Source organism: Chelonoidis abingdonii, chromosome 1 (genome assembly GCF_003597395.2).
Source record: "Chelonoidis abingdonii isolate Lonesome George chromosome 1, CheloAbing_2.0, whole genome shotgun sequence".
Classification (NCBI taxonomy): domain Eukaryota; kingdom Metazoa; phylum Chordata; order Testudines; family Testudinidae; genus Chelonoidis; species Chelonoidis abingdonii.
Window position 1 is genome coordinate 340,049,555 of NC_133769.1, and position 10,206 is coordinate 340,059,760.

Sequence of the window (10,206 nt, forward strand, 5' to 3'; positions counted from 1 at the left end):
ATCCAACCCCCCCACCCCGACCCCTAACCCGGAGCCTCAGCACATCCAGGAGCATCCCTGAACAGCTGTGCAGCAGGCCTCCGGCAGGGCCTGAGCTCCACCCTGCTCAGAGCCACGTGTAAGGGGGTGGGGCTACGAGCTCCAGTGAGGCCTAAGCTCCCTCCGTTCGGCGTGGAGCTCACAGCCCCGCCCCCTTACCACATGGCTCTGAGCGGGGCGGAGCTCAGGCCCTGCCGGAGGCATGCTGCACAGCTGTTCAGGGATGCTCTTGGATGCGCTGAGGCACCAGGAGAGGGGCGAAAGCGGGACCGGAGTGGGAGCCTCACCTGTTCTCTTGGGGAACCCATGCGGATCCCGGGGCCTGGGGCAAATTGCCCCACTTGCCCCCCTCTCTGGGCGGCCCTGCAACAACCTCAGGACTCAGGACAAGTGGTCATCTGTGGAGGCGACGCTCCACATCAACGTCCTTGAACTCAGACTGGTCATGAACGCTTGCACTCACTTTCTCCACCGATCAGAGGTACACGCACAAAAATCATGACAGTGACTATCATGTATATCATAAATTGTCAGGGAGGCACCAGATCATCCTCCATCTGCACAGAAGCATGAAGCTCTGGAATTGGTACATTTCCCACAATGTTCTAATATCAGCAACCTATATACCACAAGTGCATAACACAACAGCGGACAATCGCAGTCGTAAGTTCTCCCACAACCACGAGTGGAATATGAACCCAGCAGTACTCTATAGCATATTTTCTCAATGGAGAACATCGATGATAAACTTATTCATCACTTACTCAAACAAGAAATGCCCATGCTACTGCTCCAGGGCCAGCCTCAGACAGCACTATCTAGGGGAGGCTCTCCTTCTTCCTTCTATACACCTTTCCCCATTCCCTCTGCTGCTGAAGTTCCTGTTAAAAATAAAAAGAGAAAAAGCTAATGTCATACTGATTGGTCCCACCTGGCTGAGACAGATGTGGTACCCCTATCTGTCATGGCTGGCAGTGTGTCCACTGATCCCTCTTCATCCCACTCCTTACCTCCTCTCACAGAACAAAGGGTGCATTCTCCATCCCAAACTACGGATACTCTGGCTCAAGAGCTGGCTTCTTCATGGTTTCAGAACATACAGATCCCCTGATCTGAGGAGGTGCAGGAGGTATTACTACATACATCTCTACCCCTATATAATGCTGTCCTCGGGAGCCAAAAAATATTACTGCATTTTAGGTGAAACCACGTTATATTGAACTTGCTTTGATCCACCGGAGTACGCAGTCCCGACCCGTCCGGAGCTCTGCTTTACATCCAAATTTGTGTTACATCAGATCGCGTTATATCGGGGTAGAGATGTAGTAAGAATTAGGCTACCTGTCACACTTACCTAAAAAAGTGGACCAGGTTTCAGGTTTCGTGCAATTCCGGGCACATTACCCTGGCATCTGCTACTCTCTCCATGGTGTTAGACTACATACTGATTCTCAAGAACTCAGACTATCTCTCAGTTTGCTCAAAGTGTACCTGGTGGCCAGAGCGACTCTCCATCATCAAATAGAGGGAAACTCAGTTTTCTCACACCCAGCTACAGAGAGGTTCCTCAAGGGCATAGCAAACCTCTTTCTGCAACCCAGACATCCCACCCAACACAGAATCTGAACCTGGTTTTTAAAGAGTCTGACTAGACTGCCCTTTGAACCTAAGACCACTTGTTCACTCATATGCATGTCAATGAAGATAGCATTTCTGGTCACCTTCACCTCAGCAAGAATAGGGGAGATGGCAGCACATATGGCACACTCCCCTTTAACAGTCTTCTTTTATGACCAGATTACTCTCAGGTTACTCCTAAAGTTCACACCCAAGGTGACCTCCTCTTTTCACATGAACCAACCAATTCACCTCCCACCTTTCATCCTAAGCCTCACCGCAATAACATAGAGGCCATACTTCACAAGCTAGATGGTAGGAGAGCCCTGGCCTTCTACCTGGACAGGACGAAGGCTTTTAGGAAGTCTCCTAAGCAATTCCTTTCCACTGCAGATAGGTCTAAAGGCACAGCAATATTGACTCAAAGGCTCTCCAAATGGGTCATGAACTATATCAAACACTGCTATCAAGTTTGTAATGTAGTACCTCCATCCAGAATCTGCACACAGTCCACAAGGTTGGTTGCCTTCTCTGTCACCCTCCTTAAGAATGTCCCTATTTTGGAAATCTGCAGAGTGGTGACTCGACTCCAAAGCCCAAACCTCCGATCTGGGATACTACTTGGGAGTCTCCTACAGAGGAGCACCCATAGGGACACTATTCAAAGAAGAAGATGAAGTTACTCACTTTGTGCAGTAATGATGGTTATTCAAAATGTATGTTCCTATAGGTGCTTCATTACCCACCCTCCTCCCCTCTACTATGGAGTTCTTGATAGAGATTGTGTGATCAAGAAGGAACCTGAGGGTGGTTTGCCTATGTAGAGCTAATTAGCCTTGAGGCAGAGCACAACGGGGGGAAGAGCATGAGTGAGCCAAATCGACACTGCTACCTAAGATCTCCAGTCAGAAGTGCAGGAACGCAGATATACCTGCAGTGGAGCACCCATAGGGACACACATCTTGAAGAATCATTGTTACTGCACAAGGTGAATAACTTCCTCTTCTATAAGCTGATAGAAGCACTATACTGCACTGCAGTGTTTTTCCACTTGTCATAGGCTGGAGCAGGACTGAGTTCCCTAACTTGACTAAGACCCTCAGAGCTGGATCAGGCTTGATAATCTCTTAGCTATGTTATTATTAGGTGCCAACAAACTGCCACCTCCACTTGATCCAAAATAAAGATTTGCAGCTAGTCAGAAACACTGCGTCCCCTCCTAGCAAGTGCCACTAACACGTTACCCCATTATTTTTTTTTAATTCCAAGGGTAAAAAAACAAAACCCAAATTTCTATTCCTTCAAGATAACAGCAATTAGGACTAGGAAAAGAGAAATGCAGCTCACACTCTTTAGTTGAATTTTATTTTCCTATTCTTCCATGGAAATCATAAAAGAATTTTAAAACAAATACCATGCATTCCCCATCTAGCTGTCTCACAACCCTACCCTCTGGGTCTCCACTGATCCATCACATCAAGTTTCAATTAATTCTCTTGACCCTGTGCATACTGTATTGCCACGGGATACTAGTTGTAGTTCATCTGGAATCGTTAGCCACATTTCTTGCTATGTACATTATTATTCTTTTTCCTTTTCTCCACAAACTCTCAGAATATCACTAATAACAATGCTATGGTTTTGAGGTTTATAATCTCCAGGATATTGATGGAGGATGAGAGAATTTCCCCATACAATTAGCTATTGTCCTTTCCATGGAGTAACCCAATGAATGAGACAAGTTCAACAGGAAATGCTGTCAGGTTTATTTGCAGTTTCCTTTTAATTGTCCATTCTTACCATTCCATTCAAAACAGGCAAGGATTAGGTATCTTGAGATCCTGGGAAATCCTGAAAATCTCAGGGAATCAGTGGAGAACCAGTGCATCCATGCAAAAGCCCAAAGCCCTTGGGCGGCTTCTCATTTCCCTACCCCCCCTGACTAGTACAACCCCTTGAGTCACAGTAATCCTACGTAGGCACCTTTATCCTTCAAGGCCTTTCATGGAGTAGAGGGCTTTACCATGTAAGATAATGCAGATGGACCAATTCCTGTGTCCAGTGGATAGCTGGGCCAGTTGCTGGCTCCTGCTCCTGCTGTGCTTTGAGCAAGGCCCAACCCAATAGGCAGACTCAGAGCATACCTCTCTGATTGGGCCTCAAAAGCACAATAGGCAGGGACGTGCCTAATCTGAGGCTCCTGCTGGGACACAGGCACCTTGGCATCAGGATTTAGGTGGTTGTGCACGTGCCCAGTGGCAGAAACAGAGGCATGTAGGGACTTTACCAGCAAAAACATAGGTGCCTAGGGACTTCCTACAGTGGAAGTTAGGTTCCTAAATCCCTTGGTGGAGCTAGCCCTTATTCCTTGCCCCAAAAACCTTACAATTTGAATCCCAAGATAGACAAAGAGTGGAAAATGAAACAGGCCCAGAGAGTTCATTGCCCAAAGTCACATAGCAGTTCAGTGGCAGAACAAGTATTAGAATCTAAGTCTCCTAAGTTCTGTTCCCTATCCACTATGCTATTTATCATGCTGTCATATAAGGATTTCTTTTCTCCCCTCTCTCCCTCTTTCTAATATATTATTTTAACATAGCACATTTGTACAAAGTTCAGTTCAGTGTACGTTGATATTTGCATGCATGAGAAGGAAATTAAATGGTCCTACTTCATAGATAACACAATGCACTCCAGTGCAACCACTCCATTGTAGAGAAAGAAAACCTTTTCCCAATTAGAAAATGTCCAAGATAAGCTAATAGTAATGCTGCCTACAAACTGTTCAGAGGCATTGCTTGCCAACTATCCTGACTATGATTGCTTCCCCCGTCCCTATATGCTACAGCATGATGAATCTAAAAATAAGTGTGTGGTTAATCACAGATTAAAGCAAGTCCTCTCCCTTGTCTGTTGGCAAACAATACTCTGTCCACATCCCAGTGTGCATTGAATGGCAGGATGCAATATAACAAAAAAGACACGAACATTGCTGAAAGCATAAACTTCCTGTGTATTAATTCTAAACTGTTAAGACAGACTAGGGTTACAGAGCTCCAAAGAAATGTTCAATCATAAAGCGTATTCCTACTGCTCACAGGACAATTAAATTCCCAAAAAAGAATCATGACAAAAGCAAGGAAAAGAATGTAATTGTGGCTATAGAACCTAGAGATGTCTGAGTACTATTTGGAAGCCAGTTTGCCTGAAAAGAGAAATGTGGAGGAAACTGTAAGAACTTTTATTTCCCCTGGAATGAGTGACAAATGGGTTGATCTCCCTTATTCAACACTAATTCTTTTCAGACATCTGGCATCACGTGATCTCATTCAGGGACTGGATTGTTAGAATTCATTGTTTCTAGAGATGAGTCTAAAACAAAATCCCAGATCCACATCTAGATTCAGATCCAAGTTCACAGTGTGAACCTCTCTCTATAACGGGCCAAATCCCAACACCATAAACTTTGGGATTGTTCTGATCTAAATATCAAACTTCAAAATTCAGGAGTGTTCAGAATCATGGTTTATTTCAGGTCCATCTTTAGTTGTTTGCATTGGACATGAAAATAACGCCAAATGGTTACTGAAGTTAATCTGTTCTAGTTGCCACAGGTCATCAAATAAATAATTCGCATTGTTGTTGTATCCTAACGAAGATTTTACATTTGATGTTGCACACAAGAATATCTAGGCTAAATGTCAGGGGAAACCTACCACTCTTATTCCTGGCAAATCCTTTTGTAAAATTCAGAGCACACACAGTCACAGCCAAAGTTTTCAGTTTGTTGTAAGAGTTTAGTTACAGGCATTGACACAGAACTGCTATGAGCTGGAAAAGCATTCCGGGTATCAGCATGCAAAAAAGAACACTAAGCATGCAGCCTATTGCTAAAGTTTGCTTTACATTCTAAATTTAGCTGTGAAAATAATGAACATTACAAGGTATGGGTGAGATTTTCCCCCCTAAATATTTGTATTCTGCAGATGTTTCCTCAAAAGAATGAGGATTGAGTCACACTAGAACCATTTTTCTGTAAACAGCTGCAGAATTTCAAGCACATTAATTTCCAGCTGCTGAGCACTGAAGGTGGTTTGCAATCTCTGATCACCCCCCTGGTCACTTTATATTCACTAACATGTAGTGCTATTGGCATATGAGCCACACAGCAGTGTGTAATGAGCCACCCTTAGCCTTAGAGAAATAGCTCAGCAGTACAGCTGATATCTAAGTTTCAGAACAGAGCTCAGATCTTCTTACATACTGCCAGAAGTCCTGGAATGAAACTGAGTCTCAAGGGAACTGTATATGGAACAAAACTTGTGATGATTAAATTCCCTCCGGCTTGCCGCTCCAAGCACGCGCTTGGCGTGCTGGTTCCTGGAGCCACTCCTGCAAATCGCACCCTATGTGATCCCTTGAGGTCAGTGAGCTTTCATCATATAGGGTGCGATTTGCAGGGCGGCTCCAGGCACCAGCACACCAAGGGCGTGCTTGGGGCGGCAAGCCACCAGAGGCACTCTGCCAGTCACCGCGAGAGCGGCAGACAGGTTTCCTTTGGCGGCATGCCTGCAGAAGGTCCGTTGCTCCCACGGCTTCAGCGGACATCCTGCAGGCTGCCACCAAATCCGCAGGACCGGGGACCTCCCGCAGGCAAGCCGCCGAAGGCAGCCTGCCTTCCGTGCTTGGGAAGGCAAAATGCCTAGAGCCGCCCCCGGGGGTTTGATGCTATTATCGGAGGGATAGACTAAGAATTCTTTCATAAATTATCCCTTTCCATTAGAAAAATCTGCTTTGTACTTTCTAGTTCGCTGCAATGTTACAAATGTCTTAAGTCTCTTTGTAATCCAAGTGCACCCCAGTTACTGTGAAAGCTCTGGAGTTGCTAGACAATGCTAAAGAGAAGTTTTGTTTTGATATAGAGACACTGTAACCTTTTAAAGGATTTATGGTTAATTTTGTGCTATATATTTACCATAACATACCAAGCTTTGGGGTTTAGTTCTTTATCTCTCAAACTATTTTTAAAAATTGTAACTGTAAAAGGAACTAAGGGAACTCCCTGGAAGATGCAAATTGAAAGAACGTGGTCCGTGTTAGACCCTGATCTGGCTTTGTAGGATTGAGTTCAATCTTTCAGAAACTGGCATTGTTGGAACTGCACGTATGTCAAAAAGGAGAATGTATGGTTCCAACTCGGCAAAACACTTAAGCAAATGCTTAACTTCAGTATCTTTGAAGTCAATGGGATTTAATTATATTCCTAAAGTTAAGCATGTGCTTCAATGCTACTTAACTGGGGCCTAATTCTGGACATGACCCACTGCCTTCAGTGGTAAACTCTTGATCACAAACTTGATAACTTTACGTGACTGTTTTAACTTTCGATTACTTTTTAGTTATTTAAACCCCAGTTTCTTGTGCAGCATTTTTTAAAGACAATACCCCCATGCACCACTAGAAAATCCAAAGCCTATGAAAAATAGGCAGTCTGTGGAAATGGCAATGAAACAAAAGGATGCATTTTGAAATACTTGTAGTGTGTGATCCAGAAAATGCCAAATAGTTTTCATGGGTAAGGAAAAGAATGTTTTAAAAGTTGTAACTTATTTAAATGCTGAATGTCCCACGTAACCTGGTTAGTGGGAACAGTCAGTAATACATAAATGTGGGCTTAATACAGTTTTCATTATAGCTTTACAGTTTGTGCTCTAGTTGATCATGATCTGCCATAAGGAACAATAGCCAGGTGGGTCATTGTTGCCATTAATAAAATATAAATTATTATGTTTTCTTGTTTTGTTCTGTGCACTCAAACTTGTAGGCATTTAAATTTGTAATTAAATGTTACCTGCAACCCCCATTGTGCTGCACTTAATCTAAACAGTGCCTATTTCTCTGCAAATATTACTGAAATAATGAAGTGCTGCAGTCAGCAAGTGATTTTTACTGCTCTGCAGCTACAAAAAAATATTATAAATAGTATGAATTGTATATAATCTTTTCAAAGGGATAGAAGGTTTAACCATTTTATTGGCTGCAAAAAGTATGCATTACATTTCTGATTTTGATGACAGGCTCTGGAACAGCTTGCTGGAGAGGAAATACCATCTGAGCAGCCCAGAACATAGAGATTTAAAGATTCTGCAGAACTTTACCACTCACAAGAGGGCTGTTTTTCATAACTAATAAAACTGGAGTTTCATTAAAGAGTTTTATCATATGCAACATTACATAAACTACCTTCTCCTTACCACACAAATTCCCATTGAGATCAATTGGGCAAGTGTCTAACTCCCAGCAAGGGGATTTTGTGTACTAAATAGAATATGGAATAACAGAGAAGGAGTATAATTCAAACAAATTATGATTTCTAGTGGGCCTATGGTTAGTGCTCTGCATTGCTAAGTGAAGGACCCTTGCTCTTTTTCCAGGTCTGAAATCTCACTCCATACCCAAAATTAGGTGGAAGTACCACATAAACAGCTTTAACCCCGGTGAGGAAAATATCTCAAATCACCATCACTCAGGTTAATCCAAGAATGGCACCGATCGCTTTGACAGAGAGCATCAGCTATCCTCCCTAGAACAGAGAAAAATCACTAGGTGCAATCCACAAAGTAAAATGGGAAGGGATCTTATGTAAAAGACCTCTGGAATAACCATGAAAAAAACAGTAAGACATGGTAGTTAATGAATACCGCTAGGAATATTTTTCAGCTGAATCATTACAATCAATTACAGCTGAATCATTTTTGTACAGTGATAACCGCATTACTCTACTCAAGCAGGTATGAATACCAACATGCAGTATGAACTAAGCTAAATCCCATTAAAATCAGTGGTGCAAGCTCTCTATTAAGTGCAATGGAATTCTGAGAAAAGAAAACATGATGTAGAGACACTAATGTTAAAACTACAGCTCTGCAAGGAGTTCAGCTTGAACCACAAAAATACTCAATACCTGCCTTGGTATGTATTTAAACTGCACCTATTATCCTGAAATGGTTTGTTCAAATGTTGTTATGTTCATCAAGTACCAATCGTAGTTTTCTGCAATTTTTTTCATTTATCTGGATATCTGTAAAGATTATCATGCTTCTGTATATATGGTCAATTGCTGTTCTGTAACTGGGTCTGAGAATATACCACAGAGAATGGGTCACATGCTGTTTGTCATTTGCCTGGGACTGGCTGATTCTATTCCATGTGTTTGAAAGAGTTTGTCTAGCCCAGCTAAGCAGAAACCATGTTCACTTTTTTTTCTCTGTTCTCTGAGATCTTAAATCCTGCTGAAAGTTTGGGAAAAACACACATTTTCTCCCATCTCCTCTATCCGATTTCTTTATAACCATCTGCAGTTTCAGCAGTTATTAAGACACTTATCATTATTTTACATTTTAGCTAAAATAATTATAGCTCAGTTTGGGAAATATTTAAATATTCTTCTGAGGTTTCCTGTTTTTATAGCTGAGTAATCACTTAGTAGTTTGTTTGCTAACCACTGACTTTGTCCCTCACCTGTGTGGAGATGACCAAACTTTCAAAGTGAAAAATCAGACAACGGTAGCAAAGATGGGTTTGATGGCATGTGAGGAGAGAGCACATAGGAGTATTTGGACAGCTGAAGTGGAGAGTTACTTGTTCTAGGGAGGCAAGAAAATCCCTGAAAGAACTTCTAAGGAAGGGGAAGGGCATGATGGCAACATATGATAGGCCTAGTTGGAGTTTGTCTTTGAGGATCATATGTGCTCAGCAAGCTTGTTGTCAATTTCACTGGCTCAGCTGACCAGTGGCTTTTCAATGGCCAGAATGTGCAAGGGGTTACAGAAACCAGAGAACAATCACCTCTTGCAAAACTGATGGAGGCCCTAGTACCACCCCTGAAAACTCCAGTTTTCAGGGACACATGATCACCCTACCTGTTCTCTGCCTTGCCCATAACACACTAGCTCCCAAAATTCAAAGTTAGCACATATAATGTAGCCAAACAAGTACTCCCAGTGCAAAACACTTATTTGCACTCAAGTAAGGAATGTATGATTCATTTCCATTTATAGCAACGGGACTTTTTGACATTCAGAACATTATAAAGAATAAATCAATTACGTAATTTCATGCAGTATGTTGCAACTCTGTTTATATATGGCATTGATAGTGCAAAAGTTGTTCCATGAATACTGCGGCCAAAATGTTCTGTATGAAGTCAGGCACTTAAGTCCATAGTCAGGCTCCTAAATGAAAGCTGAAATCATGTAGTTCCCCTTGACTTCAGCGGAAGTTGTGGGTACTCAGCACCTTTGAAAACCAGGCAACTTACGTTTATTGACCTGTAAATCTAGACCATTTTTAGTTGCTGTTTTTCTAAAGGACATGTGGGCTACCAAGCCTTTATAACAATGTGATTTGACACATATGAGCCACATGGCAAACTCCATGAAAAATGGGAATAATATAAGCCAGATCTCAAGATTTGCTGTAGAAGTTCTATACAAGGCTTCAATGTGGTGCTGATGTCTAGGAAAAAACTAGCAATGCTCAGGAGTTAAC